Source organism: Tympanuchus pallidicinctus, unplaced genomic scaffold, assembly GCF_026119805.1.
Source record: "Tympanuchus pallidicinctus isolate F22 unplaced genomic scaffold, pur_lepc_1.0 scaffold40, whole genome shotgun sequence".
Classification (NCBI taxonomy): domain Eukaryota; kingdom Metazoa; phylum Chordata; class Aves; order Galliformes; family Phasianidae; genus Tympanuchus; species Tympanuchus pallidicinctus.
The window spans coordinates 2,503,421-2,525,015 of NW_026294759.1; the positions used below are offsets into that span (position 1 = coordinate 2,503,421).

Consider the following 21,595-nt stretch of genomic DNA (forward strand, 5'->3'; position numbering starts at 1 on the left):
CTACAGGGTCTATTATGTCAGAAATGAAGCATCTGAGCAGAGCCTTAAGCAAGCACATGTCCCACAAAATGCTCTCTTATCTCAAGATTTGAGCTTGCAGTGTTAACGTATAGCTCCAACACTTCTGGACCCAGTTGTGTTATATTTATGTGAAATTTATACCAATGTTTTGGTTGCTGTGCCTGAAAATTTAGAATTGAAATATATACTGCTTACTGCAACATAACTAGGAGGTAAACAGCTCTTGTCTGATTATTTTAATACCTTCTACGTGATGACAAAATGTTCTCCTCAAATGGCAGGAACTAGATCCCTCTAGAACTGTTTTCTACACTTTTGACTGCACAGGTATAGAGTTTTTCAATTAAAACTGACAAAGCATAGCAACTTGTCACTAATTTCCCATTCTCCACCCAAACAAGCCAGGCAGCATTTCAATGGCTGTCATCCCGGAGCTGCTAATGCTGCACCTTTGATATTCACCTCTATCAGCATCCTCTTCATGTGAAAGGTAGGCAGGTGGATGGGCCGCTGCCCCAAAAGTGGCAATTGCTGCTCTGTAGCATTCAGGAAAAGCCACTGTATTCTCTCCTTACCAGGCAGGGTTATCAGTAAGAGCTTCTGGTAAGGTTTCAAATAATCAAACTTACAGTTAAAGAACTAACTAACCAGACAAACAAACAAACAAAAAAACAGAAACAAAACACCAACATCTCATTTATTTGTCCTATATTGCTATTAAATGGATTTAATCAGAATACAGATGCTTTGGTTCAGAAGGCTGTGCAAAATAATAAAAACCTTCAGGTCTTTAGAAGTTCAATCCCACACATCTGTGAAAGTGGATGATAAAGATAAACACACATCAAAACATATCTTGTGGTTCTAAGTTAACACAGGCTGCTACAAATCTGGATTTTTGCTCTAACAGTCTGCGTGTCTTTGAACTGTTATCTTTAAACAAAAGACATTTTCTAAGAGAATGAGCTAATACTTAACACTGAAGTAAAGCTGGAGGCATCTGAAGGAAAATGAGCAGTTAGGAAGGAAACCGCCTTCTTCCTCACTCAGGTTGTGCTGGAGAGATTTTGAGTTTCACAGAAACTAAATGTATCTTGTGGTTAAGTTAAACCTGAGCTTTGGCTTTGAGAAGGATTAATCTATGTATCTCAAACTGACGATGGCTTAAACAAACATCTAAAATGATGTTATCTGGAGTTATTTGCCTTTGAGAATCCTTATTAATGTATTTTTCAAAAACTTCCAAAAACAACTCATATATTCTGCTGTTCTCTGGTGAGCCCAAATTCTTTTGGAGGAATGGCTGTTAGAAATTTTCTATCAAGAATATGTGTCTGAAATTATTGACTCAGGAAAAGCGTGTTTTAAAAAACATTTGGAGATTTGACAAAGTTGGTTTTTTTTGAAATGCTGAAGTATAAGCCAAAATCTTTTAATATATCTTGTAGCTCACTCTAGGGTTAAGGGCTCAGATGGTTACTGCCTCTTTTATGTTATCTACCTCTTCCTCTCCTCCTCCTGTTCTTGTTACATCCTTACTTGCTTGTAGTTTTCTGCATCTTCTTCCTCCTTTCCCTTTTCAGTAGGAGTTTCTTCGCTAACCAAACAAGCTGACTTTCACAGCCATTGTTTTGTCTTGTGTATAAGAGCAACTGAGAACAGCACAAGTTCATTCCCTGTTTCAGACGCAGAGCCTGTTGCAGGAGTTGGAGCAGCCACAGGACCTGATGCATTATCATCATATCCAGAGGCTTTCTCTTCCCTGAGTCTGCTGAATAGTATTGAACAGGGCTTGGAAGGCCTGGACCAGACCCCAGCCAGCCTGCAGTGATTTGTGGCTAAGAATGAAGTTCCAAAACTCTAGAGATGTCTACTGTTCTAGGTAGCTGTTCATACAATCCCACACTCCCTGCCTCGGGACGGATCCTTGTGGGATATTCTTAAATAGTTATTTAACAAGACCCAGAACACATTCATAGCAATAACAACATGCTGGTTTGAACATCACAAGAATATTCAAAATTCTCAAGAGCTTGGAAGAGAAGGAGAAGGGGAAGGAGAAAGAGAGGGTGAAGAAGTGACTCTCCTTACCTTCCCCATAGATTGCCCCCCCTTCTTCCCCCCCAAGGAGAAAAGTTACAGTGCATAATTATTAATATTTCTGAGAGACGGTCCCAAAAGTATGGAGATGACAGCAATTTCAAGTACATATACCAGATCAGACTCGTGACCAGTAATTTCATCGTATCATAAGCCAGTGTTACAGAGTATACATAAGTGTTACATAAACCAGAGAATAACAAAGTGATAAATTTAACCTAGACTGCAGAGATGATATACAGCACAGCAGGGAGCATATATAGCAAGAAAGTTGCAACAAAGCACAATTCTGAGAACAAACACAACAACTCTAAGAATAGATATTGAACATCGTGATCAGCAACTATTGAAATACTATGATGTATACAGTAGTTCTGTTTTAACATGCTCTGATCAGATCTGTTCTTATCTCAACCCTTCAGGCCCCAGATTAGGTAAAAAAAAAAAAATCTGGAAAAGCTGAGACTCGTAAAAATACACAGAATGATGTATTGAGTGATGCACAGTGCAACTGATTACTATCCACTGACTGATGCCCAGTTAGTTTCTAAGCAGCAGGTGCTCCTCTAGGCCAACACACCAGCATGGTGCCGTATGTTATGGAATATTCCTTGGACAAGTTTGAGCCAGTTGTCTTGGTTCTGTCCCCTCTCATTTTCTTGTGAATTCCAGTGTCTTTGCTGGGAGAGCAGTACAAGATGTTGAAAGTTCTTTACTTAGTGTAAGCACTGCTCAATAAGAACTAAAACCGTGTTACCTACATTTTTCTCACCCTAAATCCAAAACACAGTACCATATCATCTACTATGAAGAAATCTAACTTTATCTCAGACAAAACCAATATGTACTGCAACTGCAGCTAACTATGAGATGTTATGATATACTCATTGCAGAAAATCAAGAATCCATAAAGTAATCTCTTGAAAGTGCTGTCCAGACAGATGTCTGTCTTAATGTGAAGAAGGGACAGGAAAGAACATTAACATGACCAACTGCTACTGGAGATGCCAGCAGTCTTGAAAGTAATATAAAAGGAAATCTTCCTCTGAGATTACGCTCTCTGTCCTTCCTGTTTGTGTGAAAGGGTTGAAATGTTGACAACATTGATATGCGTGGAAGCCTCCATTTTTTTGTGAGCTGCACAGATCATGTGCCAAAATTTTCAAGTGGATGCTGTGGATCTCCTACAAATTATTCACAGTCCTAAGACCAAGTCTTTAATTCTACCAGAAAGTTTATACACATATTTCTCCCTGCCTCTGACTTGCCAAACGTGTAGCAGAAGAACAGTAGAGACACTAACATGGGGCTGCTGATGCTGGCCATGCTGTGGATCAAGTTAAACACATATTCTTTCTTGTTCCTATTCACTTGTAACAGTCTTCTGTGAGGTAGAAATGTGAAATCATCACTCCCTGTAGTGTTGGAGGTAAAGCTGTCTTCACAACTCACATATGGATAAAGGGAGGTACTCAGAAGTTCACTGGGAGTAAAAGGAAAAATAGTTGTTAAAATATTCTGTGGCCTGGGTTAATTGACAAAAATAGGTAAGTATATTAAAAATCAAAACAGAAATAAAACCAATTAACACACACACAAGAACAGAACCAATGTTTTACAAGTTTCGGACGCAGGCACTGAATGCATCCTCAGCACCTTTGCAGATGGTAGTAAGCTGGGAGGTACTGTCGACTTTCAGGAGAGATGTAAGGCCTTGTAGAGGCATCTACACAGATTGGAGAGCTGGGCAATCAGAAACTGCATGAGATGCAACAAAGGTAAACACCAGATATTACGAGTACATGTAACTGCCAGTCACAAGTACAGGGACCTGGGGGCGCTGGGGACAGCAGGCTCAGCAGGAGGCAGCAGTATGTCCTGGTATCCAAGAGGGCAAACAACATTTTGGGGTGCATTAAACACAGCAGAGCCAGCTGCTCAAAAGAGATGATTCTCCTGCTAAGTTTAGTGTTGGTGCAGCCTCATCTTGAATATTATGTGCAGTTTTGGGCTCCACTATATCTTGGGATTATAATTCATGTTTTACTAGATTTAAAAAATATTTTATGACCCCTTACAATTTTTTTTCTTTTGTAGTTATTAGCTTATACTGATGCAACAGTTGATTTTTTTCATTTCCATCTCTGTAATGAACAGCTTTTTTACTTCAGTTATATTTGTTGCCATATGTGAATCATAACCTAAAGAGATATATCTATCTACTTTATGAGGCAAAATAAGTTTGATGAAGTCCAATTCGGGTTAAAAAAACAAAACAAAAAAACAACAAAGCATCAAGAAGCAGAATTTGGTGTATATATTTGTCTTTGTGGAAGTAATCACTTCCATTTCCACAAAGAGAGACATTGCAAACTATATGGTTATTATATTTTTATGTTATATACTACATATATATTATAATTATATATTTTTTTTCAACATATTCTCTTAGTTTATTTCCTACCTTTCGTGTGTGTATCATTAGTAAAAAAGGCATTAAACAAATTAAAATCAGTATGATAGTACTGCTTTTAAGTTAATGAGCCCAAAACTCTGGGGAATCCTCAAAGATACTATTTTCTCTCTCTCTTCACTCATTAGAAGACTGATTTGATTATAGATGCCCAGTCAGTAATCTCAAAGATGCAAACTACAGTGAACAGCTGTTTGCATGTCCTATTTGTATAATTTAACCCTTTAATTGGTCAACCAATATATCATCTTTCTGTATAATTGCATCTTGCACCCAGAAAGAACTGGAAATAAATTACTGCAAGCTGTGCCAGTTAGTTTTTATCTGTATATATTTTCTGTAATTGGCAGCTGAACATCCTATAATGAACTGAATATCTTACACCTTGGGGTATAGCAGAGCTATCTAAAATCAATATCCAAAGCTCTTGTAAGAAACTGACTTGATAACACAAGGTGATAGGATCCCCACAGGCAAGCAGTAGCCTATATAAGAACAGAGAACACCTAGGATTGTTCTGTTGAATAATGTAGGCCAAGAGTGGGTAACTCAAAGATGAATATGACATCACATTCCCAGGAAGAAATTTAAATCTGTACTTGTAGAATTTCACAGGCTGTGGTTTTGTTTTGCTTTTTTTCCCCCAATTTCTACTAGATTCTTGTCCAGCAAATGTGTCATGTAAAACTAATAATCCATGGATAGAAAAGGATCTGGAAACAAAGACTCATTCTCCTTGCTCAAGATCTCTGTTATTTCCAGTTAATATTATACCATGAAGGATCCCTACTAAGTGAGTGGAGAGAACCTCCTCCTTGATCAACTCACTCCACAGTTAGTAAATATCCAGAGGTTAAGAAAATCCTGAGCATGGTTTCTTTGCATATTATCATGCTGAAAACAACATTTAATTGTGGTTGTCTTCCATGAAGAAGTACTCAAGATAGTAGAAAAGGAAAGGAAAGACAATCACATTTCTCTCCTACTAAATACGAATGAAAAGAAGGCAATTGTGATTTAGTCTTTGGAGCTGCTCAATTCTATTGATTTATGGTAGGCACAGGAAGGTCAAACGTAACACATAGGAAATATAAGAACTGCTTTATCTAGGTTTTATTTAATCCCTCCAGAATTCAAGGAAGAAATAGGACAGAGTACTTTTTTTGATACTTGAAGAACTGAAGTTATAAGCACAAATATACTGCAAAGACAATGTGGCATCTTAGCAAATATCACAAGCTTCTTCCAGTGCTTTTGAGATCTCTGTTTAGTATCTGTCTTTCTCACAGCATGATAACCATGGAAATAGTGAGAGTTAGTCTTATTCTGCCTTGCAGAAATAGTGTGATTGACAAAAGAAATTATAGGACTAATGACAGTTTACATAAACTTTTATTTTATCATTTATATAAGTTTCCCCCACAAATTTCAAAATTAAAATTGTTCAGAAGAAATTATCTTCTAAGTGTCTGAAACGACAAATAAATATAGGGTGAAGTTAATAATAGCAGTTACAGTAAGAAATTATTAAAAGCAAGTAATTATGCAGCTATATGATAACTGTACAAAGGATTTTCAAAACAATTTGAAAAATTGTCTTTCATTCACTTATAAATTAAAATACTGGATACATTAAAAAGTGTGTGTAGGGCTTCAAGTCATCCACTTAACTGTTGAAAATTGTTTGTGTTTCAATGTGTTTCAATGAGCACAGGAATATATACAATTTTGCCTCATTTATGTTGTGACTCAAAGACTAAATTACTCTGCTAAAAATCCTGAACAAAGAAATACCTTTAATTTCCTCAAAATTACAGTCTTTAAATCTTTTTTTTCTTTTTTTCTTTTTTTTTTTTTATTTTTCCAGATGAGCAGGGGAAATCCAAAGGTGTCTGAAACTCTTCTATCATTCAATGTCCTTCTCTCACCTTTGAGCTTCCTAAGAAAGGCTATATTGTTATTCGAGCGCTTGGGACATTTATGAACATGTTACCCTCACTGCTACTCTTCCAGAAGATGACCTAGCTTTGCCATTACAGAACCAATCAACTGAGAATTGACATGAGCTACAAATAAAAATGCCCTAATTCTCCTATGTCTGCATGGGAAGTGCCAGACAATGAAGACTTTGATGATCCTGTCTGTCCAGGAGCTGAAAGGTGAAGTTACCTCTGACATTACTAGGGAAGAAGCACATACTCAGATGATGAGAAGAGATCATACAGAGCACTGAAAAAAGCTGAAGCTCCACCAATTAACATTTTCCCTTTTGATTTCTCATCTTTTGTACTCATAATCTGTCATACAATAATCTATTTTGCTCTGACTCTCTTGCTGTCTCCGTCCTGCACTTATTATGTATCTTGCTTGTTTTCTTCCTCAGCTTTCTTTCTTTCCTTTAGAGTGTGTGAGTTACTTCATGCCTTACCCTTATGCAGTGTGATCTTCTTAGGCTTTGTTCAAAACATGTTGGAAAAGAATTGGTAGCTAACTCCCCCTATACCATCAAATATGATGTCTGCCTCTTCTGTCTTTGAATCCGAGCACCTATGTATGAATGCAGAAGTTGAAATTTAGAAGTCCTACAGATGTGATTTCTGCAGACACTGGTTTTGACAAAATACGTACCTTCAGGGCAACTTTTCACACACACACACAAAAACAGGCAGGAAGCCAAGTTATGTTTAACTTAATGTTTTTACTGGGAAAGATCTTATTTCTACACAGGTCTCCTTTTATGCCCCTTAAAAAATGGTTTAGAAATCAATATGAATACTATAATTACTTGTACCCTTTACTGTGTTTATGCTGCAACAATCTGCATTATTTGACTGATACTTTTATCAGAAATTTCCTGCTTTCTTGGAGGAGCTGATGTTAACTGCTCCTAAGCTTTCACAAACACATATATGCCATCATTATGAACTGCCCATAGTGAAATCTAGATTCATTCCAAACAAAACTTTGCAACTACTTGAAGATAAGTTCTTTACCAAGAGAGTAGCGGGGTGCTGGAACAGGCTGCCCAGAGAGGCTGTGGATGCCCCATCCCTGGAGGTGTTCAAGGCCAGGTTGGATGGGGCCCTGGGCAGCCTGGTCTAGTATTAAATGGGGAGGTTGGCAGCCCTACCTGTGGCAGAGGGGTTGGAGCTTGATGATCCCTGACGTCCATTCCAAATCAAGCAATTCTATGATTCTATAACTGAAATCAAATTTTTTCTCTCTAAGCTTAGTATAGCATCTCCCCTGTGAGGAAAGGCTGAGCAACCTGGGTCTGTTCTGCTGTGAGAAAAGAAATTTGAGAAGGGATCTTATTAATGTTCATAAAAATCTAAACTGTGGGAGTCAAAGGGACATGGCCAACCTCTTTTCAGAGGTCTGTGGGAATAGGGCAAGGGGAAATGGCCATAAATGGGAGCATAGGAAGTTCTGCACCAATATGCAAAGGAACTTCTTCATAGTGAGGGTGACGGAGCACTGGAACAGGCTGCCCAGGGAGGTTGTGGAGTCTCCTTCTCTGGCAATATTCAAGACCTGCCTGGATGCCTACATGTGCAGTCTGCTGTAGGGAGCCTGCTTTGGCAGGGATTGAACTCAATGATCTCTGGAGGTCCTTTCCAACACACACAATTCTGTGATTCTGCTCCTTAGGCCAAAAGAAAGATTTCTAATTAAACCAGCAACTTACAGAAATACAGAAAAGCCTTCCTAATGGAAAGGAACTTTGTTCTAAGTGCTAGCATTCTTTTTTACACTACACTGCAGCAATTTCTCAGAAAATCTTGGATTTTTTTTTTTTTTTTTGAATTTTCAATGAAAATAACTACAACCCTGCATGATTTATATAATCTAATCAAGATAGTGTTACAGTAGGATGAGCTGTGAACTTAACTTGTTTCCCAATTTTATTTACTGTGTACAGCTGGCAGTGCTGGCTAAGTAGTGTAGGCGTGTATGGAATAGTTGGGACACTTCAGAAGCATCTGATAAGACAAATTTCAAACTTATTTCATCTTGCAAATTGGTAAGTTCAAGATGAAGGAAACAAAAACAACTTCTAGTTTATAAACCAGCCTTAAATAAGAGAGAAAAGCACCTACTATTAGATAAAATTCATGACTTGAAAGAATCACTGACTTGGGTAACTACTTTGTTCCTACTAGCAAATGTATATTTTCCCCTTGTACAAATGCATTTCAATCTTATTTAATCATTCGTCAAACAGCAAGAAGGATTTAGTAAACTGTTTATGAAACACATTTTAAATCGGTGTTATTAATGTGGCAGTTAGGTTACCTCGTTAGTTATAGAAGGAAAGGTAGACCAGAAAGTAGACTAGAAGGTAGTCCTCTAGAAACTTGCCTTCCAGTAATTCTATCTACTTTCCCTCTTAGGTTGCAAGATGCATACTACTGCACAGAGAATATTTTTACTTAACACAATGCAAGGAAAGCTTTGGAGGGAAGAGTTTGAAAAACAACACAGGAATCCCTGTCAAATGTCATGTTTACTAAGTAACATGACTAGATTGTTTATTCATTAGGGGGACAAGTGAAAAGAAAGGCAACTGATGTGATAGAGCCTGCTCAGGATATCCTGCTGAGTAGCTGCATGACTGATGACTCTGCCTGAAGAAGGACAAAATATCTGTTTTATTCTGGGTTAAATAAACTCATACATCTTGCTTGTTCCTGTTCTCAGACAGATCATAATTTCTTTCCCTAAGACTGGGAAATGGACAGCACACAGGGGAGAGAAGATAGATCAAACCAGTTTATACTGCAAGGAGAAGATGAACTACAAGAAAAATGTTTTTTTTTTTTAACCTGGATTTTAAAATTTCTTGTCTGGATTTAAGTATTTAAAAAAATCACATTTCAGTGCAAACTCCAATTAAATACACATACATTTCTTCAAACAGATTGACTGTGAGACATCAACCAGATACTGTACAAGAGAATGGACTCAGTCCTGTGTCAATCATAACAGAAGATCGAGCCACGTATGAAAGTCAAATTTTCACTCCACCTGAAAATGTTCATATAATTCCAGTTCTAGTGCAAAAGAATATGTGCTGTGTTTCAGACTCACAAATACGTGATTTGTCAAGGAAATTGCAATTCATTTCTAAAGCCAAAGGAATCCATGTGTAGGAAAGTATTACAGGACACGCTTTCATGAAGTGAAACACTTTACGGAGATGTCTTAGTTTCTATAAACATTTGAAGAGTTTTGTAACGAATATTTAAATATTTTTGTTTAAATCCACACTGGTTCTGAATTCAAGGAACTAATTCTCCACAGCAAAACATGAAATACTAACATTTAAATTCATTTTTCAGTAAAGTTTAATATTAAGAAAAGTCTTTTTCCTGTTATTTCTAATTACGGAACTACTTTCAGAGAATTTGCTAATGCATCTTTTTTGGGAGGAACACAAATGCTGATTACTACTTCAATGATCACAGGAAGCTAGAAAGGTTTGTGTCATTCTTTACTGAATTAACTTGAATATTCCACTGTTAGAGTCTGCCTAGATTCCTATATGTGCAGCCTGCTTGGCAGGGAGGTTGGACCTGATGATCTCTGGAGGTCCCTTCAAACCCCTGCAACTCCCAAATTTCCAAAGCATTTCCCAAAGTGGCTCCTCAGCAGGTCCCTGTACTTGCCAGAATCTATTTTCAAGCCTCATATTCCCACATTAAATTTGAGCATGCTTGTGCTTAAGCATATCTGTTCTATTAAGATAACGACAATCTGATTTGTAAGCCTGAACATAAACCATTTCATGAGATTTAATTATTGTCTGAGTCTTAGCCTTGTTTTTTTCTGCTCAGACGTAAACAATGGTGATTACTAAAGAAAACACAAGAAATAGAGTATCTATATTCCACAGGCAATCATCTTTTTAAAAAAGGAGGAAACTTAGAAAATTATTCATCACAAAAATCACATTCAAGCAAAGTAACATATCAGCTTCTTCATGATTCAATTTTGGGGCTATAATCTATTCTTACATCTTTTTATTATTTTGTAACTACAGTGACTTCGATCTCATTGATTTGGATCTAAATTGGAAAGAGCAGACTAGCCCTGTTCTTTCAGCTGCATCTAGCTCTGACACAACAGCTCACGTGGTACAAAGCGCTGGTGAGCAACTCTCGAAATTTGGGGTTGCTCCAGATTAAGACCATAGATTGTCCTGCAGGACAGGCAGCCACTACAACAACACATACAGCTTCCTCAGTGCTCAAAGACAAGAAAGTGTCAGATAAAATGAGAATCAAAGCAATCACATTTGTAATATACAGGAGGAGGAAGAAGACTGTCTTGATGGAACCAATAAGAGCTCCTAAGCAGGGATCCCTGAAGCCAGTTGCATTATTTTGCATGTCTGGTGTGCCTCCACAGAGATCTAATCAGCAGGACACTTGAAAAAACAAACATTATTGAAGGCAAAGCTATACCAACATTACAGAAAAGGATCAAAACCAAAATCTTAGCTTTCCTTGTGGCTATCCTTTCTGAAGAGTTTGTCATGGTAAAAGGAGTGGTGAAGTTGCCATGTGTGTTGCAGTTATCCCAGGAGAACGGAAGAGAGGTTGCAAAGGAGAATAGAGATGATGCTGTCAGCATCCTTGGCTTCAGACAGATGAGAATGACTGAGTAAAACTGACAACCTTGATTCAGCAGAAGACAGTAAGCCAGGCAGCAAAGCAAAAACTAGAAGAGTTCAGGAATATAAAAAACTGTAACTATAAAGGTTACAAATAAATTTACTTTATGAGAGGAAGGTTGACAAAAAAGACTTAGGAAGAAATCCAGCATCATCCAGAACTGAGAAAAGAACCTGGATAAACCCAGAAAGATCACAGTCACCTCATAGGAGGACAATATTTTGCTCCTGATGAACTAGTTGAACTGACAGCCAAGATAGTCCCATTTCCTAGAAGTCCCATCATTACTCAGTTATAGCAATTATTAGACAAAAAGAAGAAAATAAACTGGACATTGCAGTTCTTAAGAACTCACAAGTTTCACTCAGCTTTTCATAGGCTCCTAAAAGCTCTAGCTATGCTAAGGAATATTAAACTCAGCTAGATGTTCTCATCACATGGTCACATACTTATCTCAGAGGAGGAACTCCCATATTAAGCCCTTAAATATTTACTTTATTCTACATTTTTGATGATTAATAGCCAGCTGCTATCTCAAAGTATGCAAATATGATAAGGATTCTCTTACTGTCGTTTCATATTAGAGAAAGAATTTGAATTTAAAGGGCTCGATGCATTTTTAAGTTTTTAAGTTTTAATCCACGGTCAGTTTTCACAGAGCCCTCGGAATTTATGTATGCAAAGACAGAGAAGTTTCCAAAAGCTTGCAGACTTTTTCATGTCAGGATTGCACCCCATACGTATATGCAAGGGTAGGAAAAAAAACAAACCCACATTTCTGTCTCAGAAAATGCAAGAAATGGAAGACATTTTCAGAAAGTATAGAGTGAATTAAATTTTGTATACAAGCCCCTGAAGTCTCTAGAAACTGCTTGAGGAGACTAATCTAATTGCTCTTGCCCAGTATCATGAAGTTAACAGTATTCTACTTTCTTCACATGTGCAACTGTTGAGTAAGAATTGTCATGGTGGGCCATAGGCTTGCAGGAAGGACATTCTGACCTTGGCTTCTGCTTGACTTTTCCTAACAAAACAAAGGATGTAGGTTCAACCTTACCTCTCAACCATACCTGTAAGGACCAGCCAAACGAAAGCCAAATGATGCAACAGGTATAGATTACAGTGATTACTTCTCATTTCTGCCAGATAATTGATGGAGAAACACAGATTTCCATGTCTAGATCCCATTTTTTATATACTCACTATGTTGGAGCATAACAGTCAATAGATTATTTATCCTGGCTGGAAGAAAATAAGGCTAGATCTTCCAACTGTCTGTTAGAGATTCTAACTGCTATCCAGTAGAGGAAGAAGATAGAGGGATCTTGTCTGTAAAGACAGAGAAGTTACCAAAAGCTTGCACACTTTTTCATGTCAGGATTGCTCTGCTCTCCTGCAAAGGAAAAAAATACCAGATTCTCCTAAGCAATTTGAAATCCGGACAAGCACAGCCAATGCTGTGTGTGAGAAATGGCACAAGTGTTCATAGAGTCTGTGTCTTGCCCCAGGATGGAATGTGCATATTTTAAAAATGCTGCTAACTTGCTCAAAGTAGGGAATTCAAACACTTTCCAGATATAAGAAGGAAAATTTTAAGTGTTCTTTAGATTGAATAGATTTGGTGCAGTGATAAAGCTTGAGAAGGATCTCTTGCAAGTAGGGTAGGACATTAAGGAATGAGTACAAAGGAGTTTTAGAAATGAATTCACAGAGATTTCTGGAAGTAGTGCAGTAGAGTATGCGGGCAGATTTCAAAGCAGAAGTTTTGAAGTATTTTTTTGAAGAGTGTTTCTTTATCTAGTTAGATTTACACATACTGCAATGCCATCCATGGTTGTCTAGGACAGCAGTCTCCAAATGTTTTTCACTGTACATGCCTGTCAGTACAAAGTTTCTAAGCATGCAACTCCCAATATAGGCGAACTTACTGCTCAGTATATAATTGCACCACTGTAAATATGTACATATTCTACTTGTTTACATTAAAAAACATACAAGAAATACAAATGAAGATGAAATATTTTAATTCTTAATATAAAAAAGTTGTTATCACTAAAATACTAATAATGCTTGTGAGAGTAGTGTGATTGAATATGGTTCATCATTTCTGACAGTCTCTATTTAAACACTGTGTCATCCAATGATTCAAAGGTGTGGCTGTACTTTCAAGTAATTTCCGTGCTTAGTTTTAATCAACACCTCACAAATACTAAAATGGAAGAAGAGCATCTTTGGATGCAGGTGCTGAATCACAGCACTCATTTTTCAATTCCATTCATCATTTATGCACAGGTTTTTGCTGAAATTCTGCTAATACTTTCTGTCTTCCCCAGCACAAATCGGTTATTCTTGCATGCTAATCCCAGAATCACACAGAATCACAGAACTGTAGGGGTTGGAAGGTACCCCTAGAGATCAATGAGTCCAACTCTTCTCTGCTAAAACTGCTTCCCTACAGCAGGTCACACAGATATGTGTCAGGATAGGTCTTGAATATCTCTGGAAAAGGAGGTTCCATAACATCTCTGGGCAACCTGATCCAGTTCTGCAATACTCTGACATGCAGACAAGGGACCGCATTTTTGGCTAATTATTCAAGCAAGGCAATGAGGCACTTGTATCTTCCCACTACCATAAGACAATTTCTTTACGTTTTTAATAATTCCGTGGCACGGAACATATCAGGTATATAGGGAAAGAGGAAGGGAATTTGTTTTCTGCTTGCAGTTGCAGTGGATGAGGGCAGTTCCTGGCGGCTCTGAGAACCGGATTCTCCGCAGCAGCTGATGTTGCAAGCGCTTCAAGGGTGAGGCGAGCCTGCGAGGTTTGGCAGGCTGTATTGCTGACATTTCCACGTAGATAGTTCTAGCTCCCTCTCGTGGAGAATTAACTAAGGAAAATGTTTTCCTCCCGAACAGGACTTGCCAGTTACACGCTCATATGTCCGTTGTTCTAAAAGGTGCAAATCCCCATTTCCCAAAGCTAATTTCAGTGCTTCTCAGCTCCCCTACCATCAGCCAGCTCCAGCTGAGGAGATGGAAGATTCCTTCTTCAACAGCTCCGTCCTGGGCACTCAGAACCCAGCCAGATGACAGCTTGCACTGGGAAAAACTGAACCAATACACCTTTTTCTGAAGACGGTATTTGTGCTTCTCTCTTTGGTTTCTTTCTGAGCTGTTCCAAACTTGTAGGTCCCTCTGAAACTACTGCCTCCTACTTGTTTATATGAAAATGACAACAGATACAAGCAGCACAATAACACCCTTTGGTAGAGCATATTCTCAGCTACAGATGATGTTTCAACATAGTCACCACCAATAGCAATGTGTTTTTGCCAGCGACGAACAAGAGCCTGCACACCACACTCATTAAAATCTGCATGGCCATCCAGAGCATGGCTTGTCTTTTGCATCGCTGTCAGCACTGCTGAAACACACCACAGACTGCATCACTGTGTTAATGTTCAGCTCTTAGCTCTCCATAAGCGTTCAGCAAGTGTTGAAGAATATCAATGGATGCCATTTTTTCTGCATGTAGGAATTCAGTTCCACGCTTTTCCTTCCTACACTCTCTCATATCAGACACCAATTTGACAGACTGCCCCTCTTCTGCCAACTGTACCACAGGAAGAAAACAGAATGGAATCTTGGTGCGAAGGTTCAGCCTCTAATGCCGTACCAACAACCCCCACTCTTGGTATTGTGGGACAACATAATTCAAGAGGAGGCGTTACTTTTGGAGCATCCCCCATAGATAGAAGCAGTGAGCAGGAAGGACGTGGAGCTCTTGGAGCGGGTCCAGAGGAAGGGAACTGAGATGATCAGAGGGCTGGAGCACCTCTCCTATGAGGAAAGGTTGAGAGAGCTGGGTTTGTTTAGCTTGGAGAAGAGAAGGCTTCAGGGAGACCTCATTGTAGCCTTCCAATATTTGTAAGGAGAGTATAAAGATGAGGGGCGATGACTGTTTCAAGGGTAGCTAGTGATAGAACAAGGGGGAATGGTTTTAAACTGAGGCAGGGGAGATTTAGGTTAGATATTAGGGGGAAGTTTTTCACACAGAGGGCATTGATGCACTGGATCAGGCTGCCCAGGGAGGCTGTGGAAGCCCCATCCCTGGAGGCATTCAAGGCCGGGCTGGATGTGGCTCTGGGCAGCCTGGTCTGGTGGTTGGTGACCCTGCACATAGCAGGGGGGTTGAAACTAGATGTTCATTGTGTTTGCTTTCAACCCAGGCCATTCTAGGTTTCTAGGATTCTATGATCCTATGATTTGAACTCCCCTACAGGGACTTCATTAAAAGAGAGACATGGATCTGTTGAGGTGCCTCCAGAGGAGGACCACAGATGTGATGCTAGGGATAGAACCTCCCCTATGAGGACAGGATGAAAGAGCTGGGGCTGTTCAGCCTGGAAAAGAGAAGACTCCCGGGAGATCTGCTAGCGCCCTTTCAGTATCTAAACTGGGGCAATAGGAAAGAAGGGGACAGACTCTTCAGCAGTTCTGTTGTGGCAGAGCAAGGGGAAATGGTTTCATACTAAAAGAGGGGACATTTATATTGTATATTGAGGTTTAGAAGTTTTTGGTGTTAAGTGTAGCGAAGCACAGGAACTGATTGCCCAAAGATGTGGGGATGTCTTGTCCGTGGGTACATTCAACATCAGGCTGAGCAACTTGGTCTAGCTGTAGACCTCTATGTTTATTGCAGGGGATCTGGACCAGATGACCTTGAAGGGTCCCTTCCAACACAAACAATACTCTGATTTTTTGATTGGGATGCAGGAGCTATTTCTTGAGGAGATATCTGAAATTAGTGCTCAACAGGCTGTCCAGGAGGATTGTGGATTCTCCTCTGGAGACATTCAGGACCCACCTGGACACCTTTCCTGTGCAGCCTGTTGTAGGGGGCCTGCTTGGCAGGGAGGTTGGACTTGACGATCTCTGGAGGTCCCTTCCAGCTCCTGCAATTCTGTGGTTCACTCAAATTATCACACTAACAGAATAAAGAACCACTAGTCCAGACCATCCTGTAATCGGCTTTATGGGCTCCAAATAGGCTTTGGTCTCTTCAGGAGGCGTATTCAAGGTGATTCCGTAAACCAACAGAAGCTAGGAAAGGACATGCCTCCTCATGGCAAGCTGGTTCTTAGGTGCAGATTTCATAGCACTGTGGAACCTGCTGTATTTGGAAGAGAATGGGAAACAAAGGGCGTGAAGCAAAGCCTATGGGAGTGGACTGGGCCTCCTGTTAGCCTTCTGGCACTAGTCAATAGTGAGTTTCTAGTAGCTTAGGGAGAAGGCATAGCATATGGCCAGTGCTAAATGTAATGAGTTGTCTTTTCTTCCTTTTTTTCTGCACATTTCATTTTTCTCTCTACAGACCAGTGACCAGGAGCTGGGAACAGGTACAAAGAAAGAAGGATGTCTTCGGGAGAAAAGCCTACTTCTGTGCGCCCTTCTTCTCAGTACTCTCCTTGGTTTTGCATTACTCATCACCTACATCACGATGACTTGTGCTCCAGGTATAATGTGGAATATCCTTTTCCCTGACTCCATATCCACCCTGTTTTTAAGATCTCTTCCTCCCTCTGCCTGCATGGATTATTGTGCCCAGTGTCTGTGTGAGGGTAAGACTTTCAGAAAGACAAAGAAGCGTAAAAAAGTACCAGTTGTAAAAAAGGTAGACTGTTCTGCCTCCTCCTTGTGTGATAGTAGGGAGATATCCCCCCGCTTGTCCTCCTCTGACTGCCATTTGATAAGCCTGGGCCCAGCTTTGTGAGAGAGCAGCATTATATTGTCAAGAAGTTCTTGAATTTCATCATCCTGGCTTCTAGCTTCTATGACCCTGCTCCATCTGCAGTCAGCTCCAGGAAACTGGCTCTGAATCTGAGATTTAGAGCTTCTCTTCCACTTGTCTATCCTTGATTTAATAAGCCTAGTTCTAGTTTTCTAATACCAATCACTATATTGATATACAGAAAACTCACATTCTCCTGGGCAGTGGGGAAGCTGTGAGTGGAGACCTGAAATAGTCAGTTATCTTTCAAATTCACTAAAAAGCTACCTGCAGAACAGTCCACACAAATGCTGACGTGTACAGATAGCTTAATATTGAGGCTGTGTTTATATGGGTGGGTACACGTATCTCCTACTCCAAAACAAGCATGGTTGACAGGCATTTTTCTTCAACTTCTGTCATGAATGGTTCACTAGAGAAACTAGGGAAAAAGTGGTTAGCTTAGATCATGTCCATTTCCACTCTGCGTACCTCCTTCCACTTTAACAAACCACAGTTTGAAACCATAGCATGAAAATCTTGCTTTGATCTGTGAGTGGTTAATTTAATAGTAGAGCTGATGTTGATGTTGTATCTGATGTCGATACAAGACCCTGACTCTAAGTGAGAGCATACACCCATTGGGTTCACAGCATTCCGGATGAAGGAGGTTTTAAATGAAAGCAAGATACACCACAAGCAAGTCTTTGTCCTGTTTAAAAGCTGTCATTGCCAAGAAACGTTTGTTTCCCATGCTTGAACACCTCCCTGCGTGCATTAACCTCCTCTCCTTACCTTCTTTGTACCATGTCCTCCTTTTGCTTTGTGTGTGAACATCACCAGTAGTTCCTTGTTTGTCGCCTGGTCAAATCAGTGTGTGCTGTTTGAGAGAAAACAGAGAGAAGGCGGAGTAATCCAACCTGTGGCTGCCGAGCTGGAATCACTGGAGGGCACCACCCCTGGACGAACTGCCTGTCTTTGACTGACAAAATCTCCCTTGCAAAGTGCAAAGCAGCCTTGGTGTGAAGTAGAGACAGAGGGTATATTATGGCATCCTCAGCAAAAACTTACAGGGAGTTCAACAGTCTGTATGCAATGGAGCTTGTATCAAACAGAAATCTTACTATAAGTTTCCTCTTTTTTTCTTTTTTCTTCTGGCACTCTTGGCCAGACTCCCAAATTCTAGGTATGACACTGTAGTGCCCTGTGAGGATTTCCACAAATTTGACTGTGGCAGCTGGGAAGGCAAACACTCAAGCACAAAAGTATCAGGAAACATCTTTGATGTGTTGTTGGAAGAAAACCAGCTGATATTGAAAAGGCTTTTAGGTAGGAAGAGGCCAAGCCCCACCTCACCTCAGCCTCCCTTCAGGTGCAGAGTGCGATAGGGTCTCCCCTGACTCCCCTCCAGGCTACGCAATCCCAGCTTCCTGAGCTGCTCCTCGTAAGACTTGTGCTCCAGACCCCTCACCAGCTTTGCTGCCCTTCTCTGGACACGCTCCAGGGCCTCCATGCCTTTCTTGCAGTGGGGGGCCCAAAAGCGAGCACAGTACTCCAGCTGCAGCCTCAGCAGGGCTCAGAACAGAGGGATGGTCACTTCCCTGCTCCTGCTGGCAATGCTATTTCTGATACAAGCCAGGACGCCATTGGCTTTCACGGCCACCTGGGCACACTGCTGGCTCACGTTCAGCCCAGCACGGACCAATACCCCCAGCTCTGCTTCCTCTACACACTCTTGCGGGGCAGCCACTCTGCCCCAGACCTGTAGCGCTGCCTGGGGTTGTTACGGCCAAAGTGCAGGACCAAGGATTCCCTTCGTGTGGCCTCACCCCACACAGCTAGGACATGCCGGGCCGCATGAGATCTCATCCCAGTCCTGCTCAGTGGCATCATCTATTTGAACAGGAGCGAGCTGATGAGCAGCTTCTCGATAGGGTTGGCATTTGCTTTACACAATCGAAATCCGCTGCCTCTGTAAGTCTTTGCCTCTTACTACCACTAGATGGTACCCTTAGCGAGCATTTCCCCTACCTCTGCCAAGTCCAGTTTAATACTCAACCGCAACGTTTCGGAATTGATCAGGTCTGCACTTTTCTCACGAACAGTACAGGGCCAGGATGCTGGCGCTGGCTGCTAGTGACTGCTAGTAGTAGACTCAAGTGAACAAAGCTGAAGGTGTGTTCAGTATATCAAGCCCAGTACAAAGGCAAGTATACACTGCTATATCACTTGCTCTGCCCTTACGGTGGGCGGGAAGGGGAAGGAGGGGATTTACTCCCCCAGTCTCCACGCAGAGGTTTAGGGATGCAGAGTTTAGGGACGTGAGAAATACAAGGATCCTGACAGCTCTAGTGCTCCCAGAAAGGCATCCTTGAAGAGCAGCCTTGAACGGAGAAGCGTTACTGCGCTCTCCGTAGCTGCAGTTTGGTACTTCAAGGAGTAAACCCGCACTTCAAAAGGAATGGTAGAATCACAGAACCGTTAGGGCTGGGAAAGAGCCTCACACGGCCACGTCCAGCCCCGACCCACAAAGAGTCCTTCCGCGGTTTGTCCTAAGGGAATAATGACGCTATTTGAATAGTCATCATCCAAGTTGCTTTATTGCTAAACCAATATCACGGGAGGACAAAACCGGCCACAGCCGGGGATGGCGGTGCCGTGCCCGCAGGCCGGCGCCCCGGACGCCGCTTTGAAGGGCGCAGCCCGGATGGGCGCTGCGGACGGAGCCCCGGGAGGTACCGACGGCCGCGGCCCCGCACCTCCCCGCTCCGCTCCGCCCCGGCCCGCACCTCCCCGCTCCGTCGGGCAGCCCCGGCCGCGGCCGCGGGAGAGACAGAGGAGGAGGCGCGAGGAGGAGGGCAGGAAGCCGTTGCCGGGGCGGCGCGCGGCTGGGGCGGGCGCTGTGCGGGTGGCAGCCCGTTGGAACGCGTGCCGTTGCCAGCGGCTTGCTTGCCGTGACGCCGCTAAGCACGGCTGCCTGCTTCACCCGGAGCCGAGCCGACGCCGCGCTGCCAGGTGGGGAAACGGGCCGGGCGGGCGGGGAGCGCTTCGAGCCGAGCAGCGCCGGGCTCTGCCGTCCTCCCGAGTGCCGGCACTGCCTCCGGCATTAAGGCGACCGGCAGCTTTCGTCGCCGCCCGTCTGCTTCGGCCGTTGAGCGACAGAAGACGCGGCGCTGGGGCGCGGCTCGGGCAGGCCGAGCCTAATCTCCGTCCCGCGTTCCTCCTCCTGCGCTCTTTTTCATGGAAAGCTGTGCCAGCTTCTGCAAACGTACAGCTTCCTGAAAAAGTAAGTGTGGTAAACCCGTAATTTTGTCAGTACGGGCAAGATTGTAACCGACAGCTAACAGAAAATAAACATGGGAGGGAGTGGGCTGAAAGAAAGATGCAGAACCACAGAAGTTGCAAGAAAATAACTGGTGATTATATTTCTTCCCACCTAGATATAACAGAGTTGAACAGAGAGAGCTTGTGAAACAAGAGATCTTGAAGGCAAAGCACAAGGGCAGGGAGAAGCTCAGCCTCGGATAGGTGTACATGGCCGCAGCCAGCAGGCGGGCAAGAAGAGGCTAGCAGAGACACAGGCCAAAGAGCAGCGAGACCACCTCAGCTACGGAGCAGCCAGAGCGCCTGAAAATGCGACAAGCACCAGGTACCACAGACACGCACTCAGGGGAGAGACCCCTTCACCAGGGGCTGTTCCCCACGCACGGGGTCCCCTCCCCAGGTGTCACAGTTTTATGACTTTTGGCTGTCAGTATTCCACACCATAACATCATGTAATGCACTGGGGGTTTCACTTTTAATGCTCAGTTCTGAATATTTGTCCAACGGAGAAGAACTACATTTCCCAAGGAGGCTTTGCGGTCAGCGAGGAGATATAACTGTGTGCAAGGTCACCTGATCTTTCTTCTTTGCCTGCTCTATTCCATCTGCACTTCTCCATTTGCAATTTGCCGTCTGCTGTTATCCATCTGCTCAACTGAACTGGACCTACACCTCAGCGTTGTGACAAGACCTACCTACCTGACAAACTCTCTATCTCTCTCATTGTATTTTGCTGATTGCTAAACGACATTGCTCGACATCGGATTGTTGCTGCTGTTTTCAATTGCTTTGGAGCTGATGCAGGTGAAGAAGAGCATAGAAAGAAGAAGGATGAGGTGACCTTGCATACAGTTATATCTCCTTGCTGACCGCATAGCCACCTGGGGAAAAGTAGTTCTCCTCTGTCGGACAAATATTTGGAACTGAGCATTACAAATAAAACCCCCAGTGCATTACACGATGTAACCGTGTGTAATACTGATAGCCAAAAGTCATAAAACAATGACATGGGCCACAGAACTGGGCCAAAGAGGCAGTAAACCGTTGACACCAGGTGGAGGGACCCCAGCCTCCCCCCCCACACAAGGGGATCCCTCGAAAACTCGAGGGCTAAGCCCCATCCCACCTCCAAGCACGGGGTCCCCTCCCCAACCAGAGGGCACCCCAGCCTTGCCTGCACGCATGGGGATCTCTTGAAAACTTCAGAGCTAAGCCCCATCCCACCTCC

The 21,595-nt window shown here is 42.1% G+C and overlaps 1 long non-coding RNA gene and 1 pseudogene across 1 annotated transcript; both read right to left on the reverse strand.

Moving 5' to 3' along the window:
- Positions 1–5,256: 5,256 nt before the first annotated feature.
- Positions 5,257–14,596, reverse strand: LOC128089921 (taste receptor type 2 member 40-like; annotated as a pseudogene).
- A 5,028-nt stretch (positions 14,597–19,624) lies between these two features.
- Positions 19,625–20,042, reverse strand: LOC128089930 (uncharacterized). Its single transcript, XR_008210726.1, has 2 exons — positions 19,833–20,042; positions 19,625–19,802 (listed from the first exon to the last, which is right to left on the reverse strand). It is a non-coding gene; the product is annotated as an uncharacterized LOC128089930 (long non-coding RNA).
- Between the last annotated feature and the right edge of the window lie 1,553 nt (positions 20,043–21,595).